This window comes from Emydura macquarii, unplaced genomic scaffold (assembly GCF_026122565.2).
Source record: "Emydura macquarii macquarii isolate MOO-44397 ecotype Brisbane River unplaced genomic scaffold, CSIRO-AGI_Emac_v2 contig_3220, whole genome shotgun sequence".
Taxonomy (NCBI): domain Eukaryota; kingdom Metazoa; phylum Chordata; order Testudines; family Chelidae; genus Emydura; species Emydura macquarii.
Genome location: NW_027133357.1, coordinates 7,043,797 through 7,056,494, shown reverse-complemented (window position 1 = coordinate 7,056,494; position 12,698 = coordinate 7,043,797).

The following is a 12,698-nucleotide window of genomic DNA, read 5'->3' as shown; positions in this document are numbered from 1 at the left end:
CTTGAAAATTCTCTTGAGATGGGAAAACTGTTTCCCGCTCAGCTCTAGTGATGAATCAGCCGGCCCCTGTATGCAGAGGGCTCTGATTTACAAGGAAAGATTAATTTGTTTCTATGTCATGTTTTGATTTGTCCTTTCCCTCCCCAATTAAAAAGCATTCTGTTTTAAGGGGAGGTGGCTTCAGGATTGCATTGGTCGGGTGTATCTCTTGGGGAGAGGGTAACGCATCTTGGTTACAGTGCAATCGGCTCTGCTTGCGACTTCTAGTGCTGCAATGAGCAAAGGGACTAACAGAGGTTACATCAATATTGTGCTTGGATTAAAGAAACTGGGAGATGGATAAATCCATTGAAGTCAATGGGGAAAAACTGGGCTCTGTAAGGCATGTAAAAAAAATCATGGCTGCATCCTTGGAATTAATCTCTCCTACAACAAATCCTGGTCCTCTCTGGGAACTGAAGCAGCAAAGACATATAAGTTTAATGTATTTCAACCCCTCACCCCCTTTTCCCGCAAGAGATGGAGAAAGGAGACGCTTGTTCTCCCTTACCTGAGTCCCTGATTGCTCCCAGGTGCAACTCTCGCTGATGCAGAGGATAGAGGAAAGTTATTTAGGGCAGGTGAGAGCCGTGTGAGTGACATGAGCTGCACTGGTCAGACATGGAAGGGCGCGCTGTCCCGTGCCAGGCTGTCAGATGAGGACTCTGCAGAAGACGCACTGGGGAGATACAGCTTATCCCGGGGATGTGTGTGTGTGACAGTTGCCAAACACACACAGAGGAGGGAAAAAGATACAGGAATTCCATGGGCAGCCAGTGAATGTGCCTTTAAAATACTGGTGGGTGAATGCCCAAAACATACCAGAGGGCTCTGCTAGAGCCATCATTAATGGGATTTAGCATTAAACAAACCAGCCATGCCTTAAATTGATGGGAAACCGACGGCACGGTCAGGAAGCTGTTCTGAAGGCCTCTCTTGTTCTGGAGACTAATCCTGTGATGTGCTGAGGGGGGCTGGATCGGGCACCTGATTGCCAGATACAGCAAAGGAGGAGAGAAATAGATGGTCAAAAGCTAAGGTCTGAGGAGGGACAGTCAGGTGGGCCTTTCTGTGACGGCTTAATCCAGGCCACATCTTGTGGAGTTTGTGTGGAGACACTAGACAGCACAGGCTGGAAGCAAAGGAGCCAGGGAGAACCACAGGGTCTGCCTGAGCCCAGCAGCCTCAGTAGCCAATCTCTCTGCATTTAGTACCACTGAGGAAGGAGGGTGTAGTGCTTAGAGCACTAGCTGAAGATCTGGGTTCAATTCCTTGCTCTGCTACCAACTGCCTGCGTGGCCTTGGGTGAGACACTTAGGGAACGTCTACACTGTGCTGGAAGCGTGCGGTTCTCTGCTTGGGGAGACAGACCCACGCTAGCGGTGACTGAGTGTAGCCATGGCAGCGTGAACAGCAGGAGGGGTCCGATTCTGTCTGAGACCCTAGGTATCTACTGGAAATCAGCCCCTCCTGCCGCCATGGCTACTCGCCTATTTTCGGCTCAGTCGGACCTAGCGCAGGTAGGTGTCCTTGAGCTGGAAATCACACTGCCAGATCAGGGTACCAGCCACACCCTAAGTCGCTCTGTTCCCCATTATCGGTAAACAAAGGGGATCACAGCACCACCCTGCCTCACGGGGGCGTGCTGAGCACAGACACATTCACGATTGAGGTGCTCGGATCCCATTGTGTAACGGGGGCCAGATAAGCACCTGAGAGAGAGAGAGAATCCTAGTTCTTCTCTACTGGGAGAGGCCACACGGGATGGCTATTGTATATCAGTATTATAGCACCCTGGCCTTGGGCAAGTGATTATTTTTAAACAAGTCACGTGTCTTCAGCTTCTTCATGAAAAGGAGGCCAGAGAGACCATGGCCAACGTTTCATCCCCAGAGCTGGCTAAAGCGAGGCTCCTGCAGCCGGAACAGCCGGCCTGATCTTCACCGGGGCTGAGCACCCACGGAGGTCAGTGATAGTTGTGGGTGCTCAGCACCTCTGGACTTGTAAACTGTCATTTTGCCAAGCTCGTTCCCCCTAACTTAGTCACAAGCGCTATTTTTTCACAGGAGTCCCTCCCCGTGAATTCCAGCTATTGCACAATTGATCCCCCTGTGGGGATTTACACCGCCACCGCCTGCCCAGCATGCAGTCCTGTCTTGTGCCTCAGCTTTCAGTCAAGAAATAGCTTGTCTCCCTGAGAATACACAAACAGGCGGGATTAGATTTCAGCTGCCTGGGGTCAGTCTGGTGGCTGCTTTACCACTGGCCTCTCAGCGGCAGAGGCCATCCTCTCCAAAGGGTGCAGGAGGGAGCCAGTCTCCATGCTCACGGAGGCCTGTAACGTCCCTCTCCTGCTAGGAGAGGTTGCTCCTGTGCTTGTCTTGTGCACTTTCCCCTTTGTGAAGCAGGGCGTGCAGCATGACAGGTCAGGCAGGGAGAGCGGAATATAAATGGAGCAGAGTGGAGCAGGGTCCATAGGATCAGCAGAGGCAAAAAGCAGCAGCAAGGGTATCTTACTCTGATGGTCTCCAGCTCCTGGGACCAGGGCCATAAGGAGAGGGTGTCTTGCCTATGGCAGCTATCCCGGTCTCATCCTCCCCCCGCAGCCCCCCAGTGCCGAAGGGGGCTGCAGTCGGCCAGTGAGCAGGGCAGGTAAGATCAGTGAGCAGGGAGGATGGCATTTTGCCAAGCCCAGATAACCGCAAAGTAAGCCCCCAACAAGCTGCTCCTTCGCAAACCCATGTTAAGCACGGCAGTTGTGTTGAAAAGCTGTTTAAGAGCTCTCGCCCTATTATCTTGTGCAAAGCTTCAACAGGAGAGAGGGAGCCCCGTGTCATGTCCCATAGCCACTTAGGGCACTTACCCGGCCTCCACGAGGGTCCCAAGGTGATGGGCCCGAGACGCAGTGTCCCCTAGTAGGTCTCCAGCTGAGCGATTCTTTTGCGTGGTTCCCCATGCTAGGGCCCAGAGTTCCTTTCTCCTGCCCCCACCTCCAAGTAGGGGACACTGGATTCACAGCTACCACTGTGCGGCACCAATGAGGACACAGTAACTCAAGCACAGCTCTGCAGTGTGGCTGCTCAGCCCCCTGGCGCCGATTACCCCGTCTAATTCTGCAGTGAAGACAGACCCTCTGTGACGGGGAGCTTCCTACGCAGCAGAACTGTGCCCCTTCTACAGGCCACAAGGAAATTGCCTGTATTTAGTGACACAGGAGGAAGTTAATTGCAGCAAGGAGCTGACCAGCAGGGCCTAGCGAGGCTCATTATTATGACTCTGGGGTGTGAAGTACCACAATTAATACCAGAGGCTCAGTTTCATCCCACGGAAAGATCTCCTCATCAGAGCCTCCTCCATCTCATCAGGCTGCCTGCCTGTAATTATAGATTAACTTGACAGCCCAACACTCCCTAGCACATCTCCTCCCTTCTCCCTCTGCCCCACGGAAAACAGTCGCACATCTGGTGGAAAGGTCAAGAGAGAACTTTCATTCTCTCGCCACCGTGGAGACAGCCGCACGCCACAGGCTGCGAAATAACTGCACTCCCAGCGAGTTCTAAATTACAGCCGTAAAAGCCAGCTTCTTTCAGTCAATCTCACCTAAGCCAGTAAAGGAGACTATGAGCTTTTATGCTCAGACAGCTAGAGTGCCATTAGCTCTTTGTTACAGAAAGTCAGCAACCTGGAAAGGCGCCTGCAAGAGGCTCATTCTATCTCCACCATGGCAGCGGAGATGAAAAAGCATAATTCTTCTTTTGCTTTGTCTGAGGAGGAGGGGGGGGGGGGGGACACTAATCTAATTTTTTTCCCCTGTGAGAAACCGTCTAGTCACTGTATTGCTTGAACAAGCAAGACTGTCTCTTACAGTCCCTTCTTTTTGTGATAACAGGTTGTTCTGAAAGCCCCCCAAGAAGCAGCAAAGACAGATGCACTGCACAGGGACAGACACCAGATGCTCTGAATAGGGATTAAGTTAATGGACAAATTGCGCGAGATGCTGACCAAACATACTTCCTCTTGAATCGCCAGGGCCCTGACCTGGCTGCCTTGTGATGTTCCCGTGGTGCAAAGCACCGTAAATCCAGCAGACCTACCCCTCTGGCTGCATGAGGGGAGCCCTAGATGGCACAGAGATTCTGTAATGACTCCTATGGCTCCCCACTCTCAGCCCCTGATGCAGAGAACACGTGTGGGAGAAAGTGGGTGGGCCCAGGACCTCTCTGGTAGAATTGGATGACATTTTTTTTGCCAAATATAAATATGCCAAAAAATGCATTTTTCAAGGTCAGGTCAAATTTAATACTTTCAGCCAAAAAAACCTGATTTATTTTCCGGGGGGAGGTGTGGGGGGGAGTGAGCAATGTTGAAAGTGTCGTTTGCCATTTGGTCATCCAACCAAAAACACAGTTATTTGCTCAGCTCTTCTCTATGTGCCCTGAGGTCCACTAACTCCTGGAACGGCTCTTCGGAAGATGCAGGCGGCTGGTATAAAGTACAGCAGCCCTGAGGCGACTCTACTATCTACAGGGCATGAGAATGGACCCCAGGATTGGCAGGGGGGCATAAAGGTGTCCCCGCCTCAGCAAGCAATGGCGAGTGCAGCTCAAGATCTGGGCCCATGTTGTTAACTCGGCACAGTGAAGTGTTAGAACAGTAAATGCAGAGACCCTCTGCCTTGGGAGGGATGCGCCAGTTTATTTCCCTTAGCCCCAGTTTAGCAGATGCGATCTGAAGACTTGCACGTGAGCTATTCGGTGGGAAAGGGCCCCTGAGACCTACAAGGGGCTGGGCTCTGAGCGGCTCGGGTGGAGATGTGCCATCGCATTCTTCCCCTAGTTACAAATCCTACTTCCCCAGAGCCAGAAGCTCTTTCTACCCATCCACACCAGGCGCCAGATCCTCAGCGAGCATCAATAGACGTAGCCCCATTGACGTAAATGAAGTGATGCTTATTCACGTCAGCTGAGGAACGGACTCAGTGCCCGTAGGCCATTTTCAGAGACAACCGAGCATTCAGCCAGAGCAGTTGGACGTCACTGACCAGATTCACCAGAGAGCTCCAGGCCAGATTTTCAGGTGCTGAGCAAGTGGGGATGGATTTTCAAAACACCCAACACGTGTATCTTCTTTAAAAATCTGGCCTGATTTGTGAGCGCTATGCCCTAGTGAAAATCCTGGTCTATATCTTTAGCCCCAGAGAGAGACAGAGATAATACAAATCAGAGGGACAGTTTGACCAGCATCACTTGGGATTCGTTACCCCCAGCCTCCTCCCAAAAGCGACAACATTTCTGCATGAGCTCTCCCCAAAAATCTGTGAACTTTTCAGTGACACAGGTAAGTAATTCAACGTTAGAGTCAGCACCCCATGGAGGTGAGAGGGGAGCCTCACTTCTCTCAGGGCTATCATCTCAGCCAGTCACTGCAAGCTCATATGACCAAAGTACCAGTCTACAGTCCCAGGGAAAACTTTAAAACCCCAGGACTTGGGGTCTTCTGTGCCTGCTGTTCTCCAGCGCCTGGGGAAGGATGAGAGCCCTGCACAGACAGGAGCTTGTGGTTGTTGAGCACCCACGGCCCTCTTGTGAATTTCACTTGGTAGCCACTGAAAAACAGGCTTTAAAGCTTCCTCTGAAACCCCCACATTGGCCATGGTGAGTGACAGGATACTGGCCTGCAGGGACCATGGGTATCTAAGGCACTTATGGGAGCCCCATTACAGTAGCTGAGCACCTCACAATCTTCCATGTGTTTATCCTCCCCGCACCCCCATAGGGTAGGGCAGGACTGTTATCCCCATGTTACAGACATGGAGCGCAGGCACAGATCCACAACCGTACGTGGGCTCCTAACGTCCACTGAAATCAAGAAAAGTGAAGATCCTAAATAATCTGTCTGGGCCAGATATGCAAAAGTAAGTGACTTGCCCAAGGTCCCCTAGTAAGTCTGTGGCAGAGAAGTGGTTTCCTACGTGCCAGGCGAATGACTTAACCACTGGGCCAGCCTTCCTCTCCACTACAATAACTTCTACCTGCAGATGCAAAACTATAGAGCTACTGCTCCAGGGAAGCAGGGTAAAATGGCGTACGTCACATGGCATCAGAGTAAAGAGACAATCAGTCTCATCCGTTTCCAAAGCAAGCACCACACTCAGAGCTGCCAGTTCTCACAATATATTTTTTCCATAAATCCCCGGCTCTGGGAGTCACACACGACTCTCAGCTTTCATTTTGTTAACAAAGTAAGCTTCTAGCGCTCCTGGTTGCAAAAACAGTTTGAAAACACAACCCAAAAGGCTCAAATCCAGAAGGCAAAGCAGAAGATCCCCAGATTTTAAAATCTTTGGATTTTTAAGCCAAGATTTTACGGGACCCAAGTGAAGATTTTTGAACACTTAGGGTTGGCGATACTACGGCCTTGTCAGGACAGGAGGACAGACTGGGCAGGCACTCATCTTACCTTGTGTTTGATTGCCACCAATGCTAAATACCTCAGTGCTAGGTCCTAAACCCCAGTTTGGGAAGAGGAAACAAACAGCAGCCAGAAGAAGAAAAACCCATAAAACTTACCAGCTAAGAAAGAAGGAAATGCAGCACGCAGCAGCCTCTTAGAAAATGACCCTTGAGGGCTGCAGCTGCTTGGCTCTGCCAGATTTAAAGGGCCAGCTATAGAAAAGCAAGCAGAGAAAAAAGTTCCTCTCCAAGGACCTCCTTTGGTAGAGTTAGTAACAGCATAGAAGCAGCTCTTTGGGAAAGGAGCCAGAGGGAGTGTATTTCTTCTTTAACCCTAGGATGGAGAGTGGAAAGGGTCTCAGGTGCATCTGCTCCTTACAGAGAGAGAGAGCGCGCAGACTGAGAGATGAAATCAATTGTAGTCATCCTCATAGAAACCCCTCTTTTTTGGTACGAATTCATGAGCAACAGCTGTAGAAGACAGTGATGGTTCCTTCCCTGTCTCTGTAAGCGAAGCGAAAGAGGAAAGTGCCATGGCCAGGCAGCGAATTTAACAGGCAAAGCAGAGGCAATGAGATTAGCTGGGCAGTGCTGCGAGGGATTTTCCCACCTAGGAAGACATGAAGGCAGAACATATCTACACCAGGGACCGTGGATAGAGAGAAGGGGATGGTCTGTGACAGAGAAGAAAGTTGGATTGTGGTATAGGGGGCAGAGAGTTTATACCTTTAAAGGCTGAGCTTCTGAGGCAGAGAGTCTTTTGTGAAGCTTTTGTTATGCACAGCCAAACTTGGAACCAGACACAGAGTAAAGCAGAGGTCTTGCAAGCAATGACCACCACCATGAATAAATGGGAGAACATCAGGAAAAACTTCTTTTGATGAGACCGTGGGAACTGCCTCCCCAAAGGATGAGGAAACGGTGGGATGTCCCTTGGCTTGAACTGCTTCAGACACACACAACTGAGAATCACCCACAAATAATTAAAGCAAAACTCAGACACCTCCCACTAACCCCCATACCAGCTCCTAGCCATAAAAAATCAATTATTTGATGCCATGTGCATTTATAATGCATGCATTAAATGAAGAGACTTCATTTTTATGTCGGGCGTCTTGTCTTGCCAGGTGATGTCCCTTTGCAGCTATCGTACCACTAAGAGAAGTACATTGAGGATGAGTGGCTAGGAGCCATGAAATAGTCTGAGTTTGTCGCCTTCGCAAGGTCTCTGGGGCAGCTAGCAGGGCTGATTACCTTAGCTGAATGAGCGACAGTGCACCAGAGGCAATTACTCAGTCACTTAAAAAGCAGAATGTCCCAAGGAGACATCAGCCCCTTCTCATATTAAAACTATGCTAATAAAAACTAATTATGGACACAAAGATAGCATTACCCTTGGCCGGTCCAAGGCTACAACCCACATTGGTCAGAGACACTCTCTTGACATCTGGTGTTGCTGAATTAGGAGGTTCCTAAAATTGTATTTTGCACATCCCTGGTACACACTGTCCCTTTAACATTTGCCTGGTTCATGCTAACTGGATATATGCCCCAGAACCACATTCTCATGTGCCAAGTGCTTTATTGAGGCATTCCTTTAACGGTCTTTAAAATGAGGTTTTCAACTCTTTCCATGATAGGCACCCCTCAGCCTATCACTTACTTCCTTACCCCAATTTGCATTCCTCCGCCTCCATACACAGACTGGTTTGCTATTGGAGGGTTGTATATAAACATTGAGGCCTGGAGATATGTTGCAGGATTCTGGGCATTCCATTTTGTTATTGTAGGGTTGCTCATGATCGGGGGGCTGCATTCATTGAACAACCCTCCATTACTAGAGCATCAGAGCAGAACTGCGCATACTGGTTTGTTCTCAGCGGATGACTTTTGAGGGGTGGGCTGTGCACTCTGGTTAGTTATCCTAGGGTTGCCTGACACTGCTGGACCATGCACTCTGCTTTCTTATTGCAGGGGCACTTCCAAGTTCTGTGCACTCAGCAGCTGCCACTCAGATGTATTTTAAACATTGAAATACTTGTTTTAGAAAAGAAAACACAGCCCGCATTGTACAGACTGTTCTTGCAACCTGACAGGCAAGAGAAAGGACACTCTATTCTCCCCCAACCTTGCACGTGGCTCTTTAAATGTGTGAGGTTACTGCCCTCCCAGCTGCCTAGCTGAGCCAGCTTCTCCATGCTGTGCCTAAACATATCCGAAATCTTATTCGCTCCCAGGATGACTGAAATTCATTGCCCAGCCTTTACTTAACATGCAGGCAGTGTGAGGTTGCTTCAGTTATTAATAAAACACAAGCCTGATGTACAGCGCTAAGCAAGATAAGCGTCTGGAGGGAGGGGGACGAGGAACGGATTCCCTCCTGCTTCATATAATCCTGCTCTTCTAGGCGATCTAAACTCCAGCTGCTGCTGGTGCCCTGTCCCGGTGTGAACTGCAGCGCCTACTTCTCATATTAAAGGGCTAATTTTATCTCTGTCGTAGAACTGGGCCGAAAATACATGAATGATCCACGGTTCTGACATTTAGAGGGCGGGGGGAGGAAGAGTAGAAGGAAAAATCCAGACGCATCTGGAAAAAAAAAAAAGGGCCAGAGATGGGCGGTGCAGAGACAGACCTAGGTAGCAGGGGAAAGAAAATCTCTTTAACCAAGTGCCCCTTTGAAAGGAACTCACGTCAGAGAGCCAGGAAGAGGCTGTGCAAAGGCCAGAGCTGTCTGCTTGCTGGTCTTCAGTTACATACACAGCAAACCAGCCCCTCACACGTGGTGAGGTCCTACATTCCCAACCCTAACCCAGCAGCAGTGCCAAAAGCAGCAGCTGAAACAAGCTTTGGGAAGAGTGGGAGGTGGCGCTCCTTGCCCTGCAACACCTTGGCACCACTTCTTGTGTGGTAAAGGGGCAGCAAAGCAGCTGGAAGCCCCCCCACCAGCATACAACAGGGGTCAATGCCCTCCAGGCTCTATGCCACCCTTCTGTAGAGTCCTCGGTGCAGGGGGCATGGCCAACTGCTCCCAGAAAAAGCAACAGCCCCTAGGGGGCCAATTGCCCCTAGGGTGCAACTTAAGGCAACCCTCAGAGCTGCTCTAACCTGTGCCAGGGCCTGAATTAGCCCTGGGCAGCCCCACAATAGGAAACAGTGCATTGTCTATGTCCCTAGCACAGCACCAACCGGAGATGAACGGAGGCAGCAGCCAGCTCTCTGCTTTGATCTAGTCTCCTGCAGAAGATTCCAGAGGCCTGTAACTCCCCATCAGTGCAGCTGCATTAACAGAAGCAAGGGTGGAAGCACTATTGCCATCACAGCTGCACCAGGAGTGAACACAGGCCCCAGCTGGTTAGGATAGACACACCCCTTTGTAAAGGGATCCTGCCTAAAGTGCTTGCTACAGCAGAAAACAATCAGATTCCTCAGGCTCCATCTGCAGCAAGAACATTCTTTGCACGGGGAGCTGTGTCTGCAAAAGAAAATTCAGGAGCACATGTTATGACTCCATTTCCTAGGAGTGTCTGATGCTATGCAGTTTCCCATTGCAGCAAGTTTCATGCAGGAGAAAACAGACTGGCACGTCTCCTCAGAATTCCTTTTCTTTGCTGGGATATGCCTGCTTTTTGCAGTCACCATCCATAGGTGGCGCTTCCTCTACTCGGTCCCTGTTGAGTAACACACAGGTGTTCAAACCCTCCACTCTGACTTTGCATTCTCAGTGCTCTTACTTGTGGTAAATGAATGCCATTCAGGCTGGGCCATTTATAAATAACCCTGCTGAATTTTCCATATATGGGGAAGTATGGTGATGGCCAGCACTCGGCATTTCCATACGGTGGGGAGATCAGGAGGCATGATCCCTGTAGAATGATCCTCAGGAATTACACAGGCCCAGTGATTTATGCCCTGGTGCTGCTGGCACCAATCGGCGTGCCTGCTCCTTCTCTCTCTCACATGCAGACGTCTCAAGGCTCAGCTTTCTGTGAGCATTTTCCAAACGTGCCTGGTGGCTCCACGTGGTGCACAGACGGTCCCCGTGTTCCTGCTATGGCACTCAACCAGCTGCGCTATGTGCAGCATGTCTTAGGCACGACGCAGGACACTTGAGAGTCTTTTGACAGCAGGGCTGCGTCCTGTGGGCAGGCGACACAGGAAGTAGCCGGAAGTTTCACATAGCTCCCGTGTTGTGATCTGAACGACCACCCGGCTGGGAACAAGTCATTTCTTCTTACGTGGGAATGCAGTGCTAGGACTGACTTGACATCCATGGAGGCTGACATTTTATTTGTCTGTGAAGAGCCATCCACGTCTACAGCACAGACAGAATGATCACAAGATCCTCTATTTACTGGCAGGGCAGAAAAAGCAAGGGGTGGGCAGGCAAGGCCTATGATGCCAGTGCGCCTTGCCCCTGGGCTGGAGTGAAAGGGTCCAACCTCCACAGCCCAGCTAGCTTTTGGCTCCTCTGTTGAGCCTACTAACGGGGGGGCCATTGTGTCACTTACCCACTCAGATGGGGTGGCATGGGCTGATGTCAAGGGAGAGTTTGAGGCTTGGTTTCCAAAGCCATGCTCTGATGGGCCAACTGGGCCCTTCTGATGCTGTTACTAACCCAGTGAATTGTACGCATGGGACCTCATGCCTAGGAAAAAACAACCAACGTAAACAAACCAACAATCACTGTGCCACAGCCTGGCTTCCGGCAGTACAAGCCCTCACCCCTTGCTGCTTCTGAGCCTGGGGCTGCTTTACTACACCCATGAGGGGTAACAGCCCCCTCCCCTCCAATCATCTACTCTGTCTACTTTAATCTCTCCATTAACCTGCTGGTACTGAGCCTCTTCTTTTGTACCATGAAACACCCCCTCAATTTCTCTTGTTCTAGAAACCAGTTTTCTGGAGTACTTAGTGCTACATACAGAACTAGACCCTAGCCCTAAAGATTGCCATTGAATAACACTGCGCTCCTGGGAAAGACTTTCTCTCACCAGGAAAGGTGGTACTGTAAGACTCCCTATGCTCCTGGCAAAGTCGCTGGAGGATATTTAAGTCTCTCAAGGGCTGCTACTCCCACTGCAGTAGAATAGGGACTCAGGCCCATAGAAAATGTTCCTTACTTTGTAAACATACTATAATTAACCATGTGCTGTCAGGGAGAGTTTGACACTTCAGAATATGCCACCGCAGAGGGTGCATTACTTAATCACTGGGACCCTGCTCCTGGATCTGAGCACAAAGCCAAGTGCAACCCCAGCTAAGCCATTCCAGCTGTTAGGGCTGATTGTTTAGTTCTCATATACCTTTAGTAGTAGGAGGGTAGTGAAGCCCAGAGTTAGGGTGCAGTCTCCCCCTTCCCGCTTTAGGCACAGGGCTCTTCGGCTGTGCTAGGTGCAGTCAATAAAGTTTGCTATCGGAGGTGGATGAGCAGGTAAGTCTTGTGCTGCTACCGAGTCATCTGTGGCCCAGTGGCTGAGCTAAATCTACCCAACCTAGAGCTCCTGGCAGATGAATAGTGCCAGGTTTGTATGACAAGCTACAAGCAAAGGAGGGAAGATCTTTTTAACATCAGTTGAGGGCTAACAGACAACCTGGACGTACATGAGCACTATGGGCCTGATCAAAACCACTAAATCAATGAAAGATTCCCACACTCCTCAGGGCCTATTCCAAAGCCCACTATCTCAACCCTCTAGGAATGGTCTGAGCTCCAACAGTCTGTCCTAAAACAGCCATAAAAATAATTTACTCCAGAGAGGTTGGTGTTTAGTGAGGAAGCATGGGCTAGTGGTTAAAGCACAGGATGGGAAGCCCAGGAATCTGGCTTCTATCCCTGACTCTGCTACATAGCCTTACACAAATTGTTTCCCACCTTTTCTACCTGTCACCGGCGGCACCTAGCTCACTGTGGTGTTATGAGGCTTAATTCATTAGAGCACATAAAGCCTTTTGTGATGCTTGTTTGGAGGGCACTGTACAAGTCCCACATGGCATTCTTTAAAGGCTAGACAAAGTTGCAGTGGAAACCCCGGCGGCTGCTTGGGAGGGATCAGCTGACAGAAGGGGGCAGCCCTTTGCAGGTGGGTCCCTTTGGGCAGATTTCACAGGATGTTCTTTTTATTCTTTAGTTCATGTTGATCTTTCCAACAGAACTGGCACTGTTCCCTAAGTATGCTTCCCATAAATAAAGCACAACATCAGCTG